The sequence below is a fragment of the Hyla sarda genome, chromosome 7 (assembly GCF_029499605.1).
Source record: "Hyla sarda isolate aHylSar1 chromosome 7, aHylSar1.hap1, whole genome shotgun sequence".
In the NCBI taxonomy this organism is placed as follows: domain Eukaryota; kingdom Metazoa; phylum Chordata; class Amphibia; order Anura; family Hylidae; genus Hyla; species Hyla sarda.
This window is the reverse complement of record NC_079195.1, coordinates 132,846,573-132,874,123: the sequence shown is the minus strand read 5'-3', so window position 1 is coordinate 132,874,123 and position 27,551 is coordinate 132,846,573.

Below are 27,551 nucleotides of genomic sequence, written 5' to 3'. Positions count from 1 at the left end.
GTCAGCATTCATACAGGGGAGCAGAGATACACGGGGTTCATACAGGAAAGCAGAGATGCAGGGGGTTCATACAGGGAAGCAGAGATGCACGGGGTTCGTACAGGGAAGCAGAGATGCACGGGGTTCGTACAGGGAAGCAGAGATACACGGAGTTAATACAGGGAAGCAGAGATGCACAGGGTTCATACAGGGAAGCAGAGATGCACTGGGTTCACACAGGGAAGCAGAGATGCACGGGGTTCATACAGGAAAGCAAGGGAAGCAGAGATACACAGGGTTCATACAGGGAAGCAGAGATGCACAGGGTTCATACAGGGAAGCAGAGATGCACAGTGTTCATACAGGGAAGCAGAGATGCACGGGGTTCACACAGGGAAGCAGAGATGCACAGGGTTCATACAGGGAAGCAGAGATGCACAGGGTTCATACAGGGAAGCAGAGATGCACAGGGTTCATACAGGGAAGCAGAGATGCACAGGGTTTTTACAGTGGTCTTCATGTCAGCGTTTATTGTACTGCTCTCTGAGAGAAAATCATGTCAGGAGGGACGTACAGGAGAAATAACACTGTAGCATGTACAGCTTCATCCAGGAGAAATTGAGGAGGGGAAAACGGATTTTTGCGGCGCCCGCCAATTGAAATCTACACTTGCAGTGTTGGAGTTTTAGATTAAGTCATTATGTGATAGCCTGGGGGAGTAGGGTATGGGGAGTGTAGCTGTGCAGTGACTAAAGGGTGTCTGGTTAACCCTTGCTATTCGTAACGCCAGGGTGAGGGCTTCTCTGTAATGCTTGTCCTACCGCCACCCTTCCCAAGAGTGATAGGGAGGTATAGAATAATTGAATGTCCCCAACCGGAGAGTTTGCTGAAAACAGTTGGATCTTTTACTGAAGATTTTATGCAAACTTCACAACAGGAACAGTCTCTACAAATGCAAATTCTCTTGGAGATTGACAAAGGTTGGGGCCTTAAGCAATTTAAAGTCTTTAGGATAATATGCATTGTTCCACTGGATTTAGGGGATTTAGTTGCGGTCCAGTAGTCACGCTAGCTTTAGCGGGAATTAGTTTAGAACTCACGGTTTAGGTTCTGCTGAGGCCGTTAGGTTGTTAGGCCTAGAGTGTCTTTGAAAGTTGTGCAGATCTGTCCTGCTAGTCCGGCATCCACGAGAGCAGTAACCCAAGAGAGCGATCATTGGCTACAGCTCCCTTATATGGGAAGGGGCTGGACTAGTGCTAATTTGTCTATACTGATGTCAATCACCTTCACAGAGGATTATGGGTAACATGTGACCCAAGGACCTCCAAAGGTCCTCTAACATACCATAGAGGATTTAACATGGTCACATGACCGAAGGTCCTGCGACGCTAGCAAGGTAAGTATATTGTATTAAATATACATTGTATTAAATATACATTATTACCAAATATGTCCATGTATAAATATTACAGAATTAGAGTAGAGGAGAGGCGACTAGGGGCTGTCCCACCTGGGGGACCCTACCTGAGCGTAGTTACTCTGACTTTGGGGACCACCATACAAGGTACGGTATGCAATACGGTACCGGGATACCACAATTAACCAGTCTAGGACCAAGGGCGTATCTGTACGGCCTCAGAGTTTCCGGTGACCACCAGTAACCGGGCGGGGAACGGAAAGGGATGCCTGCTGAAATCATTCAGCAGGCATCTCGTGCCAGTGCCTGGGGGGCTCCTGAGCGCCTCACATGTTGGTCAATTCAGACCAGAGATTTGTGGCGATTCCAGGTCATATGTGTCTCCGGTGACCCGGTAAATAAGGGTGTTTGGGGCTGTCCAAGACAGCTTCGATCACCCTGAAGTGATAGGAGTGAGGTGGCGGGGGTGCCACCACACCTATCTCTGCTATTGGCCGGTCAGAAGCAGATTGGGGAGGTGGCGCGAGGGTTAAAGTTCAGTTCCCCCGCTCTGCCCACCCACGGTAGTCCGGGCAGAGTGGGGGAACTGTGATCTGAGCAGCGGTGGCGGTCCCTTACCGACTGCAGGCGAGGATCCTCCTCTAGGTGTGGCGATCGTGCTGTTGACGGGAGCCAGGAGGTAAGTAGTTGCCTAGCAACATCTGGAGGGCCAAAGTTTGGAGATCATTGTGCAGTAATCTCTAAATTGTGGCCATCCAGATGTTGCATAACTACAACTCACAGCATGCACTGACAGACTATACATGCTGGGAGTTGTAGTTTTGCAACAGCTGGAGGCTCACTGGTGGGGAAGCACTGAGTTAGGTTCTGTTAACTAACTGGGTGCTTCCTCACCAGTGGGCCACCAGCTGTGGCAAAACTACAACTCCCAGCATTCCCTGATAACCGAAGGGCATGCTGGGAGTTGTAGATATGCAACAGCTGGAGGTACACAAATACAACTCCAAGGATGCCAAACAGCCATTTGCTGTTTGTGCATGCTGGGAGTTGTAGCTATGCAAGATCTGGATGGCTACCATTTAGAGACCACTGCACAGTGATCTCCAAACTGTGGCCCTCCAGATGTTGCTAGGCAAGTACTCACCTCCTGGCTCCCGTCAACAGCACGATCGCTGCCCGCCACACTTAGAGGAGGATCACTGCACGCAATTGGTAAGGGACCTCCACCGCTGTTCACATCACAGTTCCCCCGCTCTGCCCGGACTACCGTGGGTGGGCAGAGCGGAGGAACTGAATTTTATCCCAATGCGCCACCTCCCCGATCTGTTATTAGTCGGTCAATTCTGACCGACCAGTAGCAGAAATAGGTGGGGTGACACCCCCCCCCCCACCTCACTCCTATCACTTCAGGGTTATTGAACCTGTCTTGGACAGCCCCGAACACCCTTATTTACCGGGTCACCAGAGACCTATATGACCTGGAATCACCACATCAGGAGCCCCCCAGGCATTGGCACAGGATGCCTGCTGAACGATTTCAGCAGGCATCCCGTTCCGTTCACCGCCCAGTTACCGCCCAGTTACCGGTGGTGACCGGAAACCCTGAGGCCGTACAGGTACGCCCTTGGTCCTAGACAGGTTTATGATTTAATCTAAAACTCTACAAGTGTAGATTTCAATTGGCGGCCGCCGCCAAAATCCGTTTTCCCCTCCTCAATTTCCCCTGGATGAAGCTGTACATGCTACAGTGTTATTTCTCCTGTACGTCCCTCCTGACATGATTTTCTCTCAAAGCAGCAGTACAATAAACGCTGACATGAAGGCCTCTGTAAAAACCCTGTGCATCTCTGCTTCCCTGTATGGACCCCGTGCATCTCTGCTTCCCTTTATGAACCCCATGCATCTCTGCTTCCCTGTATAACCCCATGCATCTCTGCTTCCCTGTATGAACCCCATGCATCTCTGCTTCCCTGTATGAACCCTGTGCATCTCTGCTTCCCTGTATGAACCCCCTGCATCTCTGCTTTCCTGTGTGAACCCCGTGCATCTCTGCTTCCCTGTATGAACCCCGTGCATCTCTGCTTCCCTGTATGAACACTGTGCATCTCTGCTTCCCTGTATGAACCCTGTGCATCTCTGATTCCCTGTGTGAGCCCTGTGCATCTCTGCTTCCCTGTGTGAAATCCGTGCATCTCTGCTTCCCTGTATGAACCCTGTGCATCTCTGCTTCCCTGTATGAACCCCCTGCATCTCTGCTTCCCTGTGTGAACCCTGTGCATCTCTGCTTCCCTGTATGAACCCCGTGCATCTCTGCTTCCCTGTATGAACCCCGTGCATCTCTGTTTCCCTGTATGAACCCTGTGCATCTCTGCTTCCCTGTATGAACCCTGTTCTTCTCTGCTTCCCTGTACAGACCCCGTGCATCTCTGCTTCCCTGTATGAACCCCGTGCATCTCTGCTACCCTGTATGAAACCCGTGCATCTCTGCTTCCCTGTGTGAAATCCGTGCATCTCTGCTTCCCTGTATGAACCCTGTGCATCTCTGCTTCCCTGTATGAACCCCCTGCATCTCTGCTTCCCTGTGTGAACCCCGTGCATCTCTGCTTCCCTGTATGAACCCCGTGCATCTCTGCTTCCCTGTATGAACACTGTGCATCTCTGCTTCCCTGTATGAACCCTGTGCATCTCTGATTCCCTGTGTGAGCCCTGTGCATCTCTGCTTCCCTGTGTGAAATCCGTGCATCTCTGCTTCCCTGTATGAACCCTGTGCATCTCTGCTTCCCTGTATGAACCCCCTGCATCTCTGCTTTCCTGTGTGAGCCCTGTGCATCTCTGCTTCCCTGTATGAACTCTGACATATAAATGCACAGGGTTCATACAGTGATCTTCATGTCCTGTACAAACCCCATTCATTTCTATGTCCTCTTTAAGGGGCTAATGAACACCCCATGAAAAAGCAGAAGCCAGCCCGTGCAGTCTGTCCTCCCCCTTGCAGCCAGAGGAAACCTGTGTTATACACAGCACACTATATATAACTCAGCCCTGGTTGGGATACACTGGTATACACACACAAAAGGGACTACAACTCCCAGCATGTGTCATTCAGGAGTCTTCAGTCTGTGGTATAACACCAGCATGCTGCCTCTGTAGTATCCTGGGAGTTGTAGTTCACCACACCTCTACAGGGCAAACACCAGTGTGTTGGAAATCACAGGCATACACACACCTAACAGGGACTACAACTCCCAGCATTCCCTGGTTGGGAACCACTGGCATACACACACACACCTAACAGGGACTACAACTCCCAGCATACACACACCTAACAGGGACTACAACTCCCAGCATACACACACACACCTAACAGGGACTACAACTACCAGCATTGCCTGGTTGGGAACCACTGGCATACACACACCTAACAGGGACTACAACTCCCAACATACACACACACCTTACAGGGACTACAACTCCCAGCATACACACACACCTAACAGGGACTACGACTCCCAGCATACACACACCTTACAGGGACTACAACTCCCAGAATACACACACATAACAGGGACTACAACTCCCAGCATACACACACATAACAGGGACTACAACACCCAGCATACACACACACATAACAGGGATTACAACTCCCAGCATACATATACACACATAACAGCGACTACAACCCCATGCATACGCACACATAACAGGGATTACAACTCCCAGCATACACATACACACATAACAGGGACTGCAACTCCCAGCAAACACACACATAACAGGGACTACAACTCCCAGCATACACACACATAACATGGACTACAACTCCCAGCATACACAAACACATAACAGGGACCCCCTCCTCCTCACATAGAAATCATCCCCAGTCAGAGATTTATTCCCAGTCCCTGCAGTGTATGAATCCCCAGCCTGTGTACAGTAAACACAGTCAGAGCTCAGGCAGGGGACATGAGGGAGGGGACGTTTACTTCTCCCGGTGGAGATCTACGTCCTCAACTCGGGGAGATAAGGGAGGGGGCGTGTACTTCTCCCCGTGGAGATCAACGTCCTCAGCTCGGGGAGATAAGAGAGGGGGCATGTACTTCTCCCTGTGGAGATCTACGTCCTCAGCTCGAGGAGATAAGAGAGGGGGCGTGTACTTCTCCCCATGGAGATCTACGTCCTCATCTCGGGGAGATAAGAGAGGGGGTGTGTACTTCTCCCCATGGAGATCTATGTCCTCAGCTCGGGGAGATGAGGGAGGGGGCGTGTACTTCTTCCCGTGGAGATCTGCGTCCGTCCTGAGCTCAGGGAGGGGAGAGGAGGGAGGGGGCGTGTACCTTCTCTCTCCCCTTGCTCTTCCCCCCCCCAGCTCTAGCTTCGGAAATCTTCAGAGAGCTGGGGGAGGAGCGGACGCATGGATTCACAGGGGCGCAAGAAACCACCTCACACCGGCCGCCAAGCCAGTCTGCAATATGGAGCCCAGCGAAATAGGGGCTTCCATCCCAGGTTTCCTGCTCACAGCGGAGCGCTGGCATATATTTTATACTTTATTTGCTACTATTTTGCTAAACTTCAGTGGACTGCAACACTACCAATATACTTGAAGTATACCCGACATTTGTAAAAGTATCTCTGTGGATTACAAAGCATTTCTATGGATTACAAAATGTTATAACTGTCCACAATTTCCTACACCATTGGTGACTGCCCCATTATTTTATTTTATTTTAATATTTTATTTTTTATTATTTTTTGCACAACATAATATTATTTTTAACTGTTTTTGCACAAATTGTTAATATATTTAGTAGATCCATAGCAAGGGCCCTGCTAGGACTACTATATTTTACATTAGTAAACTAATTTTTACTCATATCATCTACTGCTAGTCTATTTGCACATACACACCTACCTCACATCTCAATTCTAATATTCATCTAATACAATTTTATTTAATATATACTTAGAGGTCTGTATACCACTATATTCTTTATTAAGTTTCCACGTGTTTTTTTTCTGGCAGCTTTTGGAAAACTGCCACTGCATTTTTTGAGCCAAAGCCAGAAGTGTATTCAAAAGGAATAGGACATATAAAGGAAGGACTTACACTTATGGATCCACTTCTGACTTTGGCTCAAAAACTGCAGTGGCAGTTTTCCAAAAACTGCCAGAAAAAAAAACAAGTGGAAACTTAGCCTAACACAGGCTATCTTCAAAATGGCTGCTAAGGCTGTCATAGGCTTTTATTGTGACTTTGACAACACTCCTATTATGCCTTCAAATTGGCTAGGAGAGCTGTTTGAAAGGCATTATGGGATTCCCTGAGCACATATGATGCTTCCTCCTTCTCCTCTATGCCATATGCCCAATGTTGTTTCTGCCAAACCTAACCGCCCGAAGTTCAAGTTCTACAAGCTCCGTTTGCTGATCTCCAGTTGTGTAGTACAGAGCTTCATAGATCCCATGTGCCTCCATACAAATTACATGCATATAGCATAGCCAGGTATATTAGGCATTATTAATTTGCAGATTGTAAGTGAACTTAAAGTAGAGACTTGTACCTTTCAGAAGGTGGTGATTTTACCTACTAAATAATTGTCACGATTCGGCTTCCAGGTAGTGGATCCTCTGTGTCAGCGAGGGATTGGCGTGGACCGTGCTAGTGGACCGGTTCTAAGAGGCTACTGGTTTTCACCAGAGCCCGCCGCAAAGCGGGATGGTCTTGCTGCGGCAGTAGCAACCAGGTCGTATCCACTAGCAACGGCTCTACCTCGCTGACTGCTGAGAAGGCGTGGGACAGAAGGACTAGGCAGAGGCAAGGTCAGACGTAGCAGAAGGTCGGGGGCAGGCGGCAAGGTTCGTAGTCAGGATGGGTAGCAGAAGTTCAGGTACACAGGCTTTGGACACACTAAACGCTTTCACTGGCACAAGGCAACAAGATCCGGCAAGGGAGTGCATGGGAGGAGGTCAGATAAAGGCAGGGAGCAGATGGAAGCCAATTAAGCTAATTGGGCCAGGCACCAATCATTGGTGCACTGGCCCTTTAAGTCTCAGAGAGCTGGCGCGCGCGCGCCCTAGAGAGCGGAGCCGCGCGCGCCAGCACATGACAGCAGGGGACCGGGATGGGTAAGTGACCTGGGATGCGATTCGCGAGCGGGCGCGTCCCGCTGTGCGAATCGCATCCCCAACGGCCATGACAGTGCAGCGCTCCCGGTCAGCGGGACTGACCGGGGCGCTGCAGGGAGAAAGACGCCGTGAGCGCTCCGGGGAGGAACGGGGACCCGGAGCGCTAGGCGTAACAGTACCCCCCCCCCCCTTAGGTCTCCCCTTCTCTTTGTCCGGTAACTGCCTCCCCTGGGATGAGGACACCGGGAAAGAATGGAGGGTTTCCTCAACGGCAGGCAGTACAGCAGGAGTGGGGATGGGGAGGGAGGGCAGAGGGCGAGGCCTGGCACGGGGCAGTGTGACACCAGGACGGGGGCCATGGGGAGGCACAGAGGCTTGCCTGACGGGACTGGGAGGGGGAGAGAGGCACTTCCTGTGGCAGGCAGAGTCCCAGTTCCTGATCTCCCCGGTGGTCCAATCAATGGTGGGGGAATGAAGCCGGAGCCAAGGCAGACCGAGGAGGACCTCAGAGGTACAGTTGGGGAGAATGAAGAACTCAATCCTCTCAAGGTGGGGTCCAATAGACATGAGGAGGGGCTCTGTGCGGTAACGCACGGTGCAGTCCAATCTGGCTCCGTTGACCGCGGAAATGTAGAGCGGCTTGACGAGACGGGTCACCGGGATGCTGAATTTATTAACAAACGACTCCAAAATAAAATTTCCAGAGGCACCGGAGTCCAAGCAGGCCACGGCTGAGAGGGAGGAGTTGGCTGAAGAAGAAATCCGCACGGGTACCGTGAGACGTGGAGGAGCAGACTTGGAACCAAGAGACGCCACACCCACGTGAGCTGGGTGCGTGCGTGCGTTTCCCAGGCGTGGACCGTGCTAGTGGACCGGTTCTAAGAGGCTACTGGTTTTCACCAGAGCCCGCCGCAAAGCGGGATGGTCTTGCTGCGGCAGTAGCAACCAGGTCGTATCCACTAGCAACGGCTCTACCTCGCTGACTGCTGAGAAGGCGTGGGACAGAAGGACTAGGCAGAGGCAAGGTCAGACGTAGCAGAAGGTCGGGGGCAGGCGGCAAGGTTCGTAGTCAGGATGGGTAGCAGAAGTTCAGGTACACAGGCTTTGGACACACTAAACGCTTTCACTGGCACAAGGCAACAAGATCCGGCAAGGGAGTGCATGGGAGGAGGTCAGATAAAGGCAGGGAGCAGATGGAAGCCAATTAAGCTAATTGGGCCAGGCACCAATCATTGGTGCACTGGCCCTTTAAGTCTCAGAGAGCTGGCGCGCGCGCGCCCTAGAGAGCGGAGCCGCGCGCGCCAGCACATGACAGCAGGGGACCGGGACGGGTAAGTGACCTGGGATGCGATTCGCGAGCGGGCGCGTCCCGCTGTGCGAATCGCATCCCCAACGGCCATGACAGTGCAGCGCTCCAGGTCAGCGGGACTGACCGGGGCGCTGCAGGGAGAAAGACGCCGTGAGCGCTCCGGGGAGGAGCGGGGACCCGGAGCGCTAGGCGTAACAATAATAAACATACAAATACTTAGCTGAAATTGATTATAATTCTGAGAATGCAGAATATTTAATTCAATGTTTAAAGAAACTAAATCACATGGTTCTGTGTTACTTATTCACATATTTTTGCAAATATATTTTTTAACTGAGATTATTTTCTGCAAAAAAAAACACATACATGTGTACTAGCCATATGCAAATCAGTTGGACAGCTACCCAATTTTCAGCAGCAAATCTGCCTTATGTTCATCAGACGTTCAGTTCATGTTAGCATAAAAGTAAGCATTTCTCAGTTCTGTCTTAACAAATACTATTCTGACATGTTCCAAAAGGAATGGTCTCCTTCTCTCTAAAAGGAATGGTCTGGGAATCTTCATTTTTTTCACAGCCAAAAAATATTCAGAACAATACCCGTTACATTTTTGTCTTTTTTTCATGTGACAAGGCTTAAGAAATAACACGTTATGTAGTGAGTGCACAGCCTGTATAACAGTGTTTAATGTTGTGTCCCCTCAAAATAACTCAACACAGCCATTAATGTCTAAACCATAGTGAGTGCATTCCAAAACAGAAATGTCTAAATTGGGCCAATTAGTCATTTTCACTTTCCCCCGTGTCATGTGACTTGTTAGTGTTACAAGGTTAAGATGGGGAGCAGGTGTCTTAGATTTAGGGTTATCACGTTTATACATTAATTTTTGTCACTGGAAGTTCACCAGGAAGACTATCAAGACCCTGAAACTGAGATGCAGCAGAGTGGACAAGATCATACAAAGGTTTTACTAGACCAGTTTCACTCAGACCTCATCATGGTAATATTTAGGGTTTGTCTTTGGGAAAAAGACATATAAGTGCTGCCAGCATTGTTGAAAAAAGTTGAATTTTCAGTCTGTCAGTACTCAGATCATATGCTGCACACTGCATTAAATTGATCTGCATAGCTGTTCTCCTAGAAGGAAGCCCCTTCTAGAGGTACTGCAAAATAAAGAAATCAAACAGTTTGTTGAAGACAAGCAGACTAAGGAAATTGATAATTGGAACCATATACTGTGATCCAATGAGACCAAGCTAAACTTATTTGGTTCAGATGGTGTCAAGCATGTGTGGCGTCAACCAGGTGAGAAGTGCAAAGTGTGTCTTGTCTACAGTCAATCATGGTGATGGGAGTGTCATGGCCTGAGCTGCATGAGTGCTGCTGGCATTGGGAGCTACAATCTATTGAGGGAACGCAGAAAGCCAAAATGTGCTGTGACAAACTGAAGCTTAGCATGATGCTCTCCCTTCGAAAACTGGGCCACAGGGCAGTATTACAACATGATAACTACCCCAAACATACCTCCAAGAGGACCACTGCCTTGTTAAAGAAGCTGAGGGTAAAGGTGATGAACTAGCCAAGCATGTCTCCAGACCTAAACCCTATTGAACATGTGTGGGACATCCTCAAACAGAAGTTGTGGGAGCGCAAAGGTCTCTAAAATCCACCAGCTCAGTGATGTCATTATGGAGAAGTGGTAGAGTACTCCAGTGACAACCTGTGAAGCTCTGGTGAACTGTGGCTTAAGGCAGTGCTGGAAAATAATGGTGGCCACACAAAACATTGACAATTTGGGCCATATTTGGACATTTCTACTTAGGGGTGTACTTACTTTTGTTGCCAAGGTTTAGACATTAATGGCTGTGTGTTGGGTTACTTTGAGGAGACAGCAAAATTAAAGGGGTACTCTGGTGTAAAACATCTTCTTTAAAATCAACTGATGTCAGAAAGTTAAAGGGGTATTCCAGGCAAAACCTTTTTATATATCAACTGGCTCCGGAAAGTTAAACAGATTTGTAAAATAATTCTATTAAAAAATCTTAATCCTTCCAATAGTTATTAGCTTCTGAAGTTTTCTGTCTTACTGCTCAATGATGATGTCACGTCCCGGGAGCTGTGCATGATGGGAGAATATCCCCATAGGAACTGCACAGCTCTCGGGACGTGAGTCATCAGAGAGCAGTTAGACAGAAAACAACAACTCAACTTCAGAAGCTAATAACTATTGGAAGGATTCATATTTTTTAATAGAAGTAATTTACAAATCTGTTTAACTTTCTGGAGCCAGTTGATATATAAAAAAAAGTTTTGGCCTGGAATACCCCTTTAACCCCTTAAGGACCGGAGGTTTTTCCGTTTTTGCATTTTCGTTTTTTGCTCCTTGCCTTTAAAAAATCATAACTCTTTCAAATTTACACCTAAAAATCCATATGATGGCTTATTTATTGCGCCACCAATTCTACTTTGTAATGACGTCAGTTATTTTGCCCAAAAATCTATGGTGAAGCGGGAAAAAAAATCATTGTGCGACAAAATTGAAAAAAAAAACGCTGTTTTGTAACTTTTGGGGGCTTCCGTTTCTACGTAGTACATTTTTCGGTAAAAATGACACCTGATATGTATTATGTAGGTCCATACGATTAAAATGATACCCTACTTATATAGGTTTGATTTTGTCGGACTTCTGGAAAAAATCATAGTTTTTAACGGGACCATTTTTGCATTGATAGGACTTATTGATTAAATGATATAAAAAGTGACCAAAAATGCACTATTTTGGACTTTGGAATTTTTTTGCGCGCACGCCATTGACCGAGCAGTTTAATTAATGATATATTTTTATAATTCGGATATTTCCGCACGCGGTGATACCACATATGTTTATTTTTATTTTTATTTACACTGTGTTTTTTTTTTTATTGGAAAAGGGGGGTGATTCAAACTTTTAATAGGGGAGGAGTTAAATGATCTTTATTCACTTTTTTTTCCACTTTTTTTTTGCAGTGTTATAGGTCCCATAGGGACCTATAACACTGCACACACTGATCTTCATCATTGATCACTGGTTTCTCATTAGAAACCAGTGATCAACGATTCTGCCGCATGACTGCTCATGCCTGGATCTCAGGCACTGAGCAGTCATTCGGCGATCGGACAGCGAGGAGGCAGGAAGGGGCCCTCCCGCTGTCCTGTCAGCTGTTCGGGATGCCGCGATTAGCCGCGGCTATCCCGAACAGCCCGACTGAGCTAGTTGGGAACTTTCACTTTCACTTTTAGCTCAGCTCTGAGCGCGCGTCTAAAGGGTTAATAGCGCGCGTCGCCGCGATCGGCGCTGCGCGCTATTAGAGGCGGGTCCCGGCTTCACTATGACGCCGGGCCCGCCATGATATGACGCGGGGTTACTGTGTAACCCCGCGTTATATCAGAAGAGCAGGACCAAGGACGTACCGGTACGTCCTTGGTCCTTAAGGGGTTAAACAGATTTGTAAATTACTTCTATTAAGAAATATTAATCCTTCCAGTACTTCACAGCTGCTGTACACTCCACAGGAAGTTGAGTAGTTCTTTTCAGTCTGACCGCAGTGCTCTCTGCTGCCATCTCTGTCCATGTCAGGAACTGTCCAAAGCAGAATAGGATTGCTATGGGGATTTGCTTGTATTCTGGACAGTTCCTGACACATACAGAGGTGTCAGCAGAGAACACGCAGAGTGGTAAGACTGGAATGCACTACACAACTTCCTGTGGAGCATACAGCAGCTGATAAGTACAGGAAGGGTTAAGATTTTTTAATAGAAGTAATTTACAAATCTCTATAACTTTCTGGAACTAGTTGATATGAAAAAAATGTTTTACACCGGACTACCCCTTTAAACACAGTTACACAGGATGTCCACTCTCTACTTTACATTGTGAGTGTCATTTCTTCAGTGTTATCACATAAGAAAAATATAATAAAATATTTACAAAAATATGAGGGACGTACTCACTTTCATGAGACACTGTACGTGAAAGATTGACCTGATCCCTACAATACTAGTTTATAGAAAACCTCTGGCTATTTAATCTTAATATTAGATTTACCATAAAGGTAAGGGTGACTATATGCAAAAATATTCATACTAATTTGCTGTGTACATTTGGTAAATGTGGAGAAAAAAAAGACCTTGGCATATAGGCTAATCCTTCCTCTACCCCATTCATTAGACTGAGATCAAAAGAGTATCTTTTTTGACCTTTGTTGAACTGGTGTATGCTGGCATATAACTTTTTTCTGCATAGAATAGTATAGTGAACATGGGACCTTATGGGTGATGCATGATGTTATATGCTAATATAAAGGAATATGTGGAAGTTACCTGTTGGATAAATGTGTTGGAAAATTTCTATAACATATAGCCCCCAATGTAACCTACCAACAAATTTAAAATTGAGTCGGTAAAAGGTGAAGAGTAATCAAAACCTTTTTTTCTTTTCATGTTCATAATCAAGCTGAATATGACTTGGTCCTTAAAGATCCATGGTATGGGCTCTAAGACCAACCAACTTTACAAACAAAGTTATATAGTGACTAAAACTTACTGGGCCTACATGAGCATACATATTATTTGTCCCTTTTATAGTGGTGTTATTGGTGATATTGGTCTGTGTGTATTTAATTTATAACACTATGGCAATATAATTTAGACACAGTAGTAAAATGTTGTACTGATGTGGAGGTATTATTTTAAATCCCATCCCTTGAGAAAATCCTGCGTGTGCCCCTGGTGAGCCGCGATGCATACACTGTATGTATCACCACTTGCTTACACTCATGGGTCAGGCGATTCAGTGAATTTATCAGATGGTGGGACTTTATTTTTGCATGGGCTGTATTCGGCTGATTTCTGTGCTGTGACTGTAGGGGGTGTGCATATTTAATAAAGAGGCGTGGTATCATACTCACAATTGTCTACTCTTTGGTTTGCATGTGGGAATCCCCCCTTTATTAAATATGCACGCCGCTGTACAGTCACTGCACAGAGCTCAGCCAAACCCTGCCAAAATGAAAATAAAGTTCCACCCACCATGCTGTAAACAGATATGTGATCCCCCCCCCCCCCCCCCCTAAGCTACTGGTTGCTGCAACAAATTTTATTCAGAGTGACCACAGGTTCTCTTTAATTAAAGGTCTGTCTGACAATGAATATTCAGCAGGAATCCAACAACAAAAATTGTGTATGGCCAGTTTTCTTTGTGCTGATAATTTTTTTTTTCTTTGTGCTCTCCAGTGAGCAGCACCACTTTTATTTGTTCTCTGTTCACAGATATCCTAGTTTCAGCCACTAATGACTCAAAGTACAGTCTTCTTCTCTTCAGTGATCTCCTGCACAGGCCCTCTGCTCTCCCCGGGAATAGAGTGTCACGACCCCCGCATGAAGCTGCGGCTGACATGCCCTCTCCATATATCTCAATGTTTTACAGCTAAATTCATTTTCCACTGTTCTAATCCATCAAAAGGGGGAGCAAGCACCCCACAATATGAAGAACTCCATTCGGAGTGGACCAATCATTGCACCACCACTCCATTCATTGTTGATGGAGTGGCCAGTGATAGCCAAGTACAACATTCAGTTATCATTGGCAGCTTCATAGACAGTAAATTAAATGGTGACGTGCATGCCTGACTCAATGCTCTATTTTAAATGGGCACTGTCAGATTCAAAAACTTTTTATATCTTGTACATCTTGGCAAAACATCAACCCTTCTAATATACTTTATAAGAAAATGTTATTTCCTTTTTTTAGAAATCATGGCTTATAAAATCATGGCTTTGTCCAAGCTGAAGCACAGGCATGGACAAAGTCCTGTAAATGAGGGTGGGCTAGCACTCCTCTGTGCTCTCTCCTGTCTGATAGGATCCTGATAGGAGAGACAGGAGAGAGCACAGAGGAGTACTGACAGGAGAGAGCACAGATGAGTGCTATCAGAGAGGAGAGAGCACAGAGGAGTACTGACAGGAGAGAGCACAGATGAGTACTATCAGACAGGAGAGAGCACAGAGGAGGGCTATCAGACAGAGAGCACAGAGGAGTACTGACAGGAGAGAGCACAGATGAGTACTATCAGACAGGAGAGAGCGCAGAGGAGTGCTATCAGACAGAGAGCACAGAGGAGTACGATCAGACAGGAGAGAGCACAGAGGAGTGCTAGCCCACCCTCACTTACAGGACTTTGTCCATGCCTGTGCTTCAGCTTGGAAAAAGCCATGATTTTATAAGTCATGATTTCTAAAAAAAGGAAATAACATTTTCTTATAAAGTATATTAGAAGGGTTGATGTTTTGCCAAGATGTACAAGATATAAAAAGTTTTTGTATCTGACAGAGCCCATTTAAGGTCTGACTCTGGTTCTAATCAGATAAACATTAAAGGGGTACTCCCTTGCCCCAGTGGTCAAAACATTTTGTTCAGAATGCTTGGAGCAGGTGGCCATGAACGTGATGTCAAACCACACCCCCTCCATTCATGTCTATGGGACACCCCCTACCATAGACATGAATGGAGGGGGTGTGGTGTGACATAATAAAGGGGCGTGGCGGTTACGTCATGATCACAGCCGTCCGCTCCAAGCGTTCTGAACAAAATGTTCAGAATGCTGGGACATGGGACTACCCCTTTAAATTGAAATACCCCTTTAAGAGCTATAGACTTAAAACTATATTATCTCATCAAAAATGTCCTATTCATACTGTTGCTTAATTTTGAAATTAATTTAAAATTAATATGTTGTTAGTAGAGCTGTAAAATCACTTCAAAATAACATTGGGTATATTTAGAAATATGTTTATGTTAATCTTGTAGCCTTATGTTTGCTAGTGGCGATGATTTAAAATTAACTTGTATACAAAGAACTCTCATAGATGTGTAAATATTGTTAATGTGTTGCTAGTACATAACTGGTACATTTGTGTGAATTCATGCTATTATAATTTGATGCCTAATTTTTGCCATGTTTACTTTCTTTACCTCCATAATAGTTTGGCATCTGTTTGTATTGCAATTTCTACTAACTCCGGGAGCTAATCAAGTCTTGTTTGTAATCTCAGTATGCATAGATTTCACAGATAAGAACTGTAAATGTGGATTTCAATATTTAACACTCTTTCTGAACATTCTACTGCACTTTTGAACTAAGCTCAGTGAAAGTGTTCTCTGCATTCCCTACTGTGACTGACTTTATGAAAAGAAGCAATGTCGATAGAAGAAGTAAATAGAACTCATTTCTCTAAATTGTTTTTGATTGTTCAAAGTGAAATGTGGAAACTGAATTCAAGCTGTGTGACATTCAAAGGAACCTGAATACTGCGGAATAAAACTGGTGTCCTTATGTAAATAGACCATATACATAAGGGGATCATTTGTTACTTGAAAGCTGATCTAAACTCAGATACGACTTTTCATTGTCTATGTAAAAAACTGTCATTATAAGAATAATATTAGGAAAAGGTCAAAAGGTTCCTGATTGTGCAGGAAAGATGTAGTATCACGAGGAGTATTGCCACCTCTACCATTAGCAACTATCCTTAAATACAAAGCAAATAAATCAATCATATAAAAACATCCCAAAGAATAATACTGTGCCTAGTGTATCTGAATTGATGGCTAATGGGTGAATCAAATAATGAAATTAACCACATGAAGACACAGTAATTTTATGTTTGCATTTTTATTTCCAAACCCCCCCCCCCCCTTTGCCTTTTAAAATTCTTTCAGGTTTTTTTTTTTTATCTACAGGGCCATTGGAGGGGAATGTTTTATGGGAGCCCAAATGTGCTTTGTGATGACATTTGGTAAATAATAATTTCACCAAAACATCTATGGTGAAACAAAAATAAAAATAAAAAATAGAAAACCATTTGTTGATAGAAATTGGAAAAACCCAGCATGTTGAAAATTTGAGGGGTTTTTGTTTCTACACAGTGTAAAAACTATGTTATCTTTCTTTGGTCAATACAATTACAATGATACTGGATTTATATAGATTTCAGTTTTTTTTTTTTACTACTTTAGGACATGTGAAAAAGGGGCACTCCCAGCTTAGGACCTCTTTCTATGAGCTATAATGGGCTAATATTCCAAATACGAACTTCTCCTTGCCACTCTATGCATTATGCCTAATATTTCAAGAAAAATTAGAAATAGTAATAGAAGTAATGAAGAACACAGTGTTTTGGCACCTGAATAAATGGAGGAAGTACTAGGAACACTGAGATTACAGCTAGGAGCAATATCACATGACCCCAAGTTATCCAATCATTTCTTACATTTAATGACTTACAACTCTCAGGTGAATCAGGGGACGGGATAGGGGTGGGTTGAGGAGGCTGATAAAGCCCTAAACCCTATGCCCTGCAATGTGGCCGCAATCTTGGAGAGAGAACACTGAGAGAGAGCACAGAGGAACTAATGGTCCCAGAAAACCTTCACAAATCCAATGAAAGCAAGCTGAACAATGCATTGGGCAATTGGCTGACCTCAGACAGTGACCTCCTGTCACACAAATTACTGTGTTCTGTTGGTGTACTACAAATCCCAGCAGTCTGACTGCAGAATGAGCCCATAACAGCTATCACATAACCTAGCAAGCTAATCATAGCAGTTGGCTGACCTTTTTTTTTTTTAACAAAAATACGTATTTAAAAGTTTTGTGAATGTGGAATATGGATTTTAGGCCAAGTTACTTGTATTTTCTGGGTTTCAATATACATATAGTATTTCTACCTTGGTTTAACAGAAATACAAATTTGAAAAATTTGGAAGTGAATGCAGAATTGTTATCTACGGCTAAATTGTGTAGATTTTCTGGTGTTAATTCAACATTAATTATTTCACATTAAAATATTAAAAACGCTGAGAGTGAAACTTGACTGGTAGGTGAGTGACAAATCACCAGAAAAAACATAAAAATTATCTCCAAAGCTTTTTAATATATATATATATGTGTGTGTGTTTGGTAAAGGAATGATTGGATGGGAAAGAGAAAAGAACACCCCAGCCATGTCCTTTGCCAATTAAATGTCGGTAGCAGTGCCAACACCAGTACATGTGACAGCAGCAGCGAGATGCCTGGTGGTAGTAGTAACAGTCACATCAGCAAGAGAAAGTTGTCTCTGACTTCCAGGGGTTGTGTAGTTTAAGTAGACTGTACGGCCCAATATGACATTGAGCCAGGTGGCATAGGATTTCTCATCATCTGCCATTTACAAGACATGGTGGAAATGTCTGTCTGAGATGGTCTGATCCATAATCTTTGTTTTGCATCTAGCCTCCGTCTGCATATTAACACTGGAAGGCATCTGAAAACCTCATGCACCTTTATTTTAGGGGTAATGGCTGTCACTGCCCATTACCCTCCTTCCTGACTATGTTGCATTTGGCAACAAAACATGTTGAGGGGGCAAGTGGATATATTATAATTTACTGATACACTGATATATTGATTTACTGATATACTGGCTCATTAGACAGAGCACTGCAGGCTCTGACAACAGTGACACACTACTGGGCTATCCTAGTGTATATTGCACGAGTAGCCAGTACATGCCATCTTAACACTGCGGCCAATCATCAGTCACAATGGTGACCTGCTATATACAGTTATTGGCTGTTCCACTCATCATTTTGGTAAAACTGACCAAAATGAGGGCCGAAATAAGGGGCAGAATTCTGTGTATGAAACCAGACTCCAAGTGTTAAATTGCCAACTGTCAGTGTGTGTTGTTTATTGCTTCTTCATGGCAATCAATACGAGTCACTAACCCCAAACTGCTTTGAGCGCTTACTGCTGAAAAGTGAAGAAAATAAAGGTCATGTTTAACACCTTCTCTATCAAGAACAAATGCCTACTTTTATTAGCAAAACTTCTGAAAGGTTTGCATATATAATCCACTCATATCTATTGCTATTTATTCATGTTTATTAAAGGGTACATTCTAAAAACCATGACAATGTTTACAAATTTCTTATACTTTTTAAAGAATACACAGCTATGGAATGCCTCCTTCATAGCTTTAAGCTGTCTGTATTCATAAAATAACACCCATTGTCACTTCTGGGGAAGGGTTTCAATGCATTACCTAAATTTTACCCTAAACAGTGGCCCCCAACTGGTTGGACCCTACACTGAAATATGTAATTACGGCATCAGGAAAGGTTAGACAAGCAAAGTCAGCAACACATAGAAAGGAACATAATTTGAAACAAATGATTAAGCAAGGAAAGCCAAAAAAAGTCAGAACCAAGGGGGTAGCACAGTATAAAAACTACCAGAAGCAAAGCCAGGACAATCAAAAGTTAAGCCTAGAGAATTGTGAGTTACAAAATCAGTAGGCAAAATGCATGGTGAGCTCACATGCAGAAGTCATGCCAGGTACTAAAAAAAAGCACAGAGGTCAAGAACCCTGGAGGACGGGGACAATTCACAATAATGATGGCTCAGCTAGTCAGTTTAAATATCCTGGCAGCACAGCTGATTGCAGGACCATAATCAGGATGATAAAGAATGTTGCCTGCCACACCACATGAGATGCGGAGAAAGGGAAATTACATCCATAGATTGCTATATGGCTAGAGTATACCTTAACATGATTCCAATGTATTTCAGAAGGATAAAAGGATTAGTATCTGGGATTCATACAGTTTTTAGCAAATTAAATCAGTGGTCATTTTACTAAGCAATTTTTCTATCACTGTTTTCAGAAAGACTATTATTTTGTGCAGTTGAAGATTCTTGAAATCATTGTATGCCTTCATACAAAGGTGGTGGCATGTCGGGCAAGGGATAGAGTGCAGCCCTGATCTCGCCCACTCCCTCTGTCCTTGCCTACTTGCGTACCCGCCCTAAGCAGCGAATCCACAACCACAGTGCCATTCCCTTCCTAAATAAGTGATGGACAGTCACTGGTCAAAACAATAAACTACAAAAACTGACAAAGGTTGAGAACAGCTGGAGGCACACAAAACTAACAGAAATAAACCTAAACACGCACACACACTGATTACAAATTCAACGAGCCGAGTCAAAGCCAGTGTCACGATTCGGCTTACAGGTTGTGGATCCACTGTGTCAGCGAGGGATTGGCGTGGACCGTGCTGGTGGACCGGTTCTAAGAGGCTACTGGTGTTCACCAGAGCCCGCCGCAAAGCGGGATGGTCTTGTTGCGGCAGTAGCAACCAGGTCGTATCCACTAGCAATGGCTCAACCTCGTTGACTGCTGAGAAGGCGTGGGACAGAAGGACTAGGCAGAGGCAAGGTCAGACGTAGCAGAAGGTCGGGGCAGGCGGCAAGGTTCGTAGTTAAGATGGATAGCAGGAGTTCAGGTAACACAGGCTTTGGACAACACTAAACGCTTTCACTGGCACAAGGCAACAAGATCCGGCAAGGGAGTGCAGGGGAAGTGATGTGATATAGCCAGGGAGCAGGTGGAAGCCAATCAAGCTAATTGGGCCAGGCACCAATCCTTGGTGCACTGGCCCTTTAAGTCTCAGAGAGCTGGCGCGCGCGCGCCTTAGAGAGCGGAGCCGCGCGCGCCAGCACATGACAGCCGGGGACCGGGACGGGTAAGTGACTTGGGATGCGATTCGCGAGCGGGCGCGTCCCGCTGTGCGAATCGCATCCCCGCCGGCAATGTCAGTGCAGTGCTCCCGGTCAGCGGGTCTGACCGGGGCGCTGCAGGGAGAGAGACGCCGTGAGCGCTCCGGGGAGGAGCAGGGACCCGGAGCGCTCGGCGTAACAGTACCCCCCCCCCCTTAGGTCTCCCCCTTTCTTTGTCCGGCAACTGCTTCCCATGGGATGAGGACACCGGGAGTGATTGAAGGGTTTCCTCAAAGGCAGGCCGTACAGCAGGAGTGGGAATGGGGAGGGAGGGCAGGGGGTGAAGCATGGCACGGGACAGGGTGTCACCAGGACGTGGGCCATGAGGAGGCAAGGCACAGTCCAGGTAAGCCTTGGGGGGACCAGGTGTACGAGGAGGCACTGAGGCTTGCCTGACGGGACTGGGAGGGGGGGAGAGGCATTTCTTATGACAAGAAGAGTCCCAGTTCTTGATCTCCCCGGTGGTCCAGTCAAGGGTGGGAGAATGAAGCTGGAGCCATGGCAGACCGAGGAGGACCTCAGAGGTGCAGTTGGGAAGGACGAAGAATTCAATCATTTCGTGATGGGGTCCAATGCACATTAAGAGGGGTTTTGTGCGGTAACGCACGGTGCAATCCAATCTAACTCCGTTGACCGCAGAAATGTAGAGCGGCTTGACGAGACGGGTCACCGGGATGCAGAATTTATTCACCAAAGACTCCAAAATAAAATTCCCAGAGGCACCAGAGTCCAAGCAGGCCACGGCTGAGAGGGAGGAGTTGGGTGAAGGAGAAATCCGCACGGGCACCGTGAGACGTGGAGAAGCAGACTTTGAACCAAGAGACGCCACACCCACGTGAGCTGGGTGCGTGCGTGCGTTTCCTAGACATGGAGGACGAATAGGGCAATCCACCAAGAAATGCTCGGTACTGGCACAGTACAGACAAAGATTTTCTTCCCTACGGCGATTCCTCTCTTCCTGGGTCAGGCGAGAACGATCCACTTGCATGGCCTCCTCGGCGGGAGGCCCAGGCGTAGATTGCAAAGGAGACTGTGGGAGAGGTGCCCAGAGATCTAAGTCTTTTTCCTGGCAGAGCTCCTGATGTCTCTCAGAAAAACGCATGTCAATGCGGGTGGCCAAATGGACAAGTTCTTGCAGGTTGGCAGGAATCTCTCGTGCGGCCAGCACATCCTTGATGCTACTGGATAGGCCTTTTTTAAAGGTCGCGCAGAGAGCCTCGTTATTCCATGATAATTCGGAAGCAAGAGTACGAAATTGGATGGCGTACTCGCCCACTGAAGAATTACCCTGGACCAGGTTCAGCAGGGCAGTCTCGGCAGAAGAAGCTCGGGCTGGTTCTTCGAAGACACTACGGACTTCAGCGAAGAAGGACTGGACTGTGGCTGTGGCAGGATCATTGCGGTCCCAGAGCGGTGTGGCCCAAGACAAGGCCTTTCCTGAAAGAAGGCTCACTACGAACGCCACCTTAGACCGTTCTGTAGGAAACAAGTCCGACAACATCTCCATATGCAGGGAACATTGAGACAGAAATCCACGGCAGAGTCTAGAGTCCCCATCAAATTTGTCCGGCAGGGACAAGTGGAGGCTAGGAGCGGCCACTCGCTGCAGAGGAGGTGCAGGAGCTGGCGGAGGAGATGGTTGCTGCTGTAGCAGAGGCAGAAGTTGCTGTAACGTGGCGGTCAACTGCGACAGCTGCTGTCCTTGTTGGGCAATTTGCTGCGATTGCTGAGCGACCACCGTGGTAAGGTCAGCGAGACTTGGCAGCGGCACCTCAGCGGGATCCATGGCCGGATCTACTGTCACGATTCGGCTTACAGGTTGTGGATCCACTGTGTCAGCGAGGGATTGGCGTGGACCGTGCTGGTGGACCGGTTCTAAGAGGCTACTGGTGTTCACCAGAGCCCGCCGCAAAGCGGGATGGTCTTGCTGCGGCAGTAGCAACCAGGTCGTATCCACTAGCAATGGCTCAACCTCGCTGACTGCTGAGAAGGCGTGGGACAGAAGGACTAGGCAGAGGCAAGGTCAGACGTAGCAGAAGGTCGGGGCAGGCGGCAAGGTTCGTAGTCAAGATGGATAGCAGGAGTTCAGGTAACACAGGCTTTGGACAACACTAAACGCTTTCACTGGCACAAGGCAACAAGATCCGGCAAGGGAGTGCAGGGGAAGTGATGTGATATAGCCAGGGAGCAGGTGGAAGCCAATTAAGCTAATTGGGCCAGGCACCAATCATTGGTGCACTGGCCCTTTAAGTCTAAGAGAGCGGAGCCGCGCGCGCCAGCACATGACAGCCGGGGACCGGGACGGGTAAGTGACTTGGGATGCGATTCGCGAGCGGGCGCGTCCCGCTGTGCGAATCGCATCCCCGCCGGCAATGTCAGTGCAGCGCTCCCGGTCAGCGGGTCTGACCGGGGCGCTGCAGGGAGAGAGACGCCGTGAGCGCTCCGGGGAGGAGCAGGGACCCGGAGCGCTCGGCGTAACAGCCAGGAGGGAACGGAGTACAATAACAGAGAGCTAAAGAGTAGTCAAAAGCCAAGCCAAAAAGTAAAAGAACCAGACAGACAATAATAATTCAGAGGTTGTTAATTTCAGTCAAAAAAACTTTCACAGGCAAGGTATGACTGAGAAAGACTTCCTTATATAAAATAGACAAAAAAAGAAGAAGAAAAAAAAACGGAGCACACACCTGGGAATCTTGCTGTGTAGATTTATTCAAGGATTACATCCCGAACAATGGCATCCCTTCACCCCTTGGTCCGAGCAGAGCTTGAGCTAAACACCTGGACGACAATGCTGTTTCATACAAAGAGGCATTTCCTCAGGTCCCAGGTGACAGATTCCTGTTGCTCGGTATAGTATTTAAATAGTACACACCCATTACATGTTACTTATTAAAACAATCAATATATTTAAAAAAACATAAAAATGCATTGTTATATTAATTCAACAATACTAAAACCAAGAGCAACTAGTGTGAACTAAAGAAAGGAACCTAGTTCATTCTGATCATTCAGCCCTAAGGCTCAAAGTGCTTCAGCCCTAATTATCCAACGCACATCTGGGCGTGCTAGGCTTTCATGTCTATCCCCACCTCTTCCGGGGCACATAATCCTTGGGTTCCTGTATCTGTCTTTGCGGACCTAAGATGTTCCTTAATACGCAAATGAAGCTTCCGCTTTGTTTTACCTATATAGTAGAACCCACAAAGACTTATCATGCAATACACTACAAACATGATCCTGCAAGCTCCGAGGGTAAGGGTATCACCTGTTAGAACCAGTTATCACAGGTGGAGCCCATTAACTGTCTCAACCTTTGACAGATAGGGAAAAAATTTGGTGAATGAACCAATCCAACATAGAATATGTTGATCATGTTTAATACTTAGTTTATTTGCCTGTGCCAAAGTACTACCATCAGAGTAATCTATACTATTTTAACTTATATGTTATTAAGGAGACACAACAAGAGTTACAAAGAAGTGACAGATACTGAAGTATTGATTGGGCAATACACCAGTTTGGGTAGCAGAAAAAAGAGGACTATATTGCCCAATACTTCAGAAACATGTAGAAAAAAGATATTATATTAGCCTGATATGGTTAACCAACATTTTTCTAAGAAGAGAAGTTTCAGAGAACATTTTGTAAATAATTTCCTTTTTGAAAAACCTTTTTGCTCCTTTTTTGTGTATTAGACAGTAGTTTACTTCAACTAGAAGTAACACATGAAATTTCCACTCATTAACTGACTATTATTAAAAGTCCCTTTAACATCAACAATACTTGAAATTCAATAATATAATAGTCTAAACCTGATTAAAAGGATTTCCCTCTTAACTTTTAATGTTCTGATACTTGACTAATCAAGAATGTCTATTGATGCCTACTGATGTGCACTAACAGAGTCATCTAAACAACATTAAAAGGGAAACAATAAAACACATACTTAATGAAAACTCAGCTTGACTTAATTTCTAATGGAATAAATAAATAAATACATAAAGCCCACATAGAAAAGTAATACAAAAAAGTAATTTGCCCTTTCTAATAAGGCTGCAAGGACATTATTTATATAATGGTATAGTTTTAGTGATTGCTTTCTTTAATTGGATACAATGTTTTCAGTAAATGTATTTATACTTTGAATGCAATTTCATATTCTGATTTAATGTTTTCAGTTTTTTTCTGCTTTTGCAATAAACTCTTGATTTTCTTATTCTAGTTAAAATATAGTTAAAATATATCTAAACTTGACATACTCATATTTTTACTGCAGAACATCACATCAATGTAGTTCATAAACTTTAACTTTTTAAGGCTACTCATATTCAGATTTGAAATCTGATGCAATATTCTTGACAAACTTATATTTACAATTATTAGCTGTGAATAAGAATTATTGATAGACTCTAAACATATCTGAGTGTACCATGAGGCACTAGCAGAGTTAGAGAAGCCAGATTAAGTTCAATGTGGTGATCTTGAGTCAAGGTCACAAGACGAGAGGTCACTTACCTCCAGCACTCCTGCAGTGCCTATAGTGTCCTGCTTCAGTCTCCCAATGCGATTGTCTCTCTAAGCTGCAATGTGACTGTAGTCCCTGGGAAGCATACTGCTGCTTAGTAAATCATTCATTGATTCGGACATTGCTTTGGCCATCAATTTGCTGAGCTGCCGTATGACACATTGGGCCGGGGTCCTTTCCAGGGACGACATATCACGTTACAGCTAAGGAATATGTTCGCACCAGGGATTGAAGCAGTATACTGGAGGCATGGTTAAAGTGCTGGAGGTGAGTAAAAGTAAATTTTTTTATATCCCACAAATTCATTTCTGGCCATATCTGAGAAAGGAAAAACCCTCCCACCAGATAACCCATGATAACAATATGTGCCTTTAGTAACGCCTAAAACCCCTTTAGTCAGAGCCCTAGAACCCCTTGGTAGTGTTATTTTCAGGGGCGTGCATGTATAAACAAAATGTTATGTTCAATAAGGGGAATTTTTCTGTAAACAATTTTTCTGTGTGTGATTCTTATTTATAATTTTTTTTAGTTTTTTCTCACATAATAATAAGACTTAACAAAACTATGATAGCAGCTATTTTTCTTAAACTCTGCATAACAGGCTAAAATCTCAGAGCTAAGGGTAGCACATAAAGCATCCTTCTTCACAAATATCTGTCCAACTCTCATAAGACATACATTTTTTTGTTTCAACAGTTTTTATTGAAAGTTTTTGTCTGTACAATATTTCCACTAACAACAGGCAGAAACATACAGAAGTATATCTTTAACAGATGGTTAGATATGTATCCTCCAGTGCTGTCATATTCCAGAACTGCAAACAACTGGAGTGTCCAGTATAAGGTGTTCAGTGGTCAGTGACATGGCTATGGTAAGGGTGGACTGTTTTAGGTTGAAGATGGACTTAAAATTGACTCCCAAACCATCTGACAGTTTTGAACACGTTATGGATGCAGGGATTACATGTACTCCCTGCGACCACTCCCTTTCTATGACACGCTCAGGATCCCGTGACTAATGCCGGATATAACCGATTGCGGTTTTGCCTGGCATTAACCCCTTAGATATTGCCATCAAAGTTGATCATGGTATCTAAAATATTAAAAAAACAATCCTGGCTGCTCAGTGGAGCTGATCAGGACCACCACGTGGAAAACACGTTGTGTTGATCCTCTGAAAGGATGGTAGAAGGGAAATTACCTTCCTCCTCGCCATCCGTTCGGTGCTCCTATGCTCCAGTCATCCATGGCAGGCTGAAGCAATGGAGTGTCTTTAACGCTGATCAATGCATATGTAAACAAAAATATACATAAACATAAACATTGCCACGTGCATAAATGTCTGAATTTTAAATATATATAATTAATTAAACCGTGTGGTCAATGATGTATACATAAAAAAATACCAAAGTCCAGAATTGTGTATTTTTTGTCACTTTATATACCATGAAAAATGTATAAAAAATCATCAAAAAGTCATATACTTTCTAAGTGGTACCAATAAAAACTGATCATTGTGCAAAAAATTGGCAAATTTTAAACATGCTAATTTTTGTACAAAAAGTTATGATTTAAAAAAAAAAGTAAAACAAAATAAAACCTATATAATTTGAGTATTGTTGTAACATCAGCAAGGGATGCTCCTGTAATGGTGGACATCAGCGATAGCGCTGAAGTCCGCCATTAGCCCCTCAGATGCTGTGATCAATACATATCACGACATCTGCGGTAATGCGGCACTTTGAATGGATGATTGGCTTGCCCACGGCACAGCTGCTGGGATCTGTTCATCTAAGATGGCGGCTGGAGGTCCACCTGACTCTGCCGCTTTCTCAGGGTCTTCTTCCTAGGTCTGAAATCGAGCAGACCAGAGGAGATGATTGCTGATAATAATGATCAGTGCTATGCCCATGGGAAGATAAAAAAGTGTAAATAAAAAAATGTAAAAGAAATAAAAAAATTGAAAAAGACCCCCCCCCCACAAACAAACAAAAAAACTAAAATATATTTGGTATTGCCACGTGCATAAATGTCCAAACTATCAAAATATAGTGTAAATAATCCCGTACAGTGAACGATGTAAATGTTGTTGACACATCACAGTCCAATAAATAAAAAATGAAATGCGATCAAATAGTCACATTTACGCAAATTTACCACAAATCACCACGCAAAAAATGAGCCCTCATACAGCCCCGTATACAAAAAAAAAATGAGAATGTCATTGAGGGTCAAAATGGAGCAATTTTAAACTTTGCTTATTTTGTGAACAATTTTGAGCTTTTTTTTAAAAGCAGTACAATAATAGAAAAGTATGTAACCATGAGTATCATTTTACTCATATTGACCCACAGAATAAATAAAAAATGTCATTTTTATTGTAATGTTTACAGCATGAAAACGAAACACTCCAAAATTTGCAAAATTTCAGTTTTCTTTATCCTCTTAGGGTAAAATGGTGATGTCAATGCAAAGTACAATTAGTCAACCAAAAAACAAGCCCATGGGTCTGTGGATGGAAATATAAAAAAAGTTTTGGTTTTTAGAAGGCGAGGAGAAA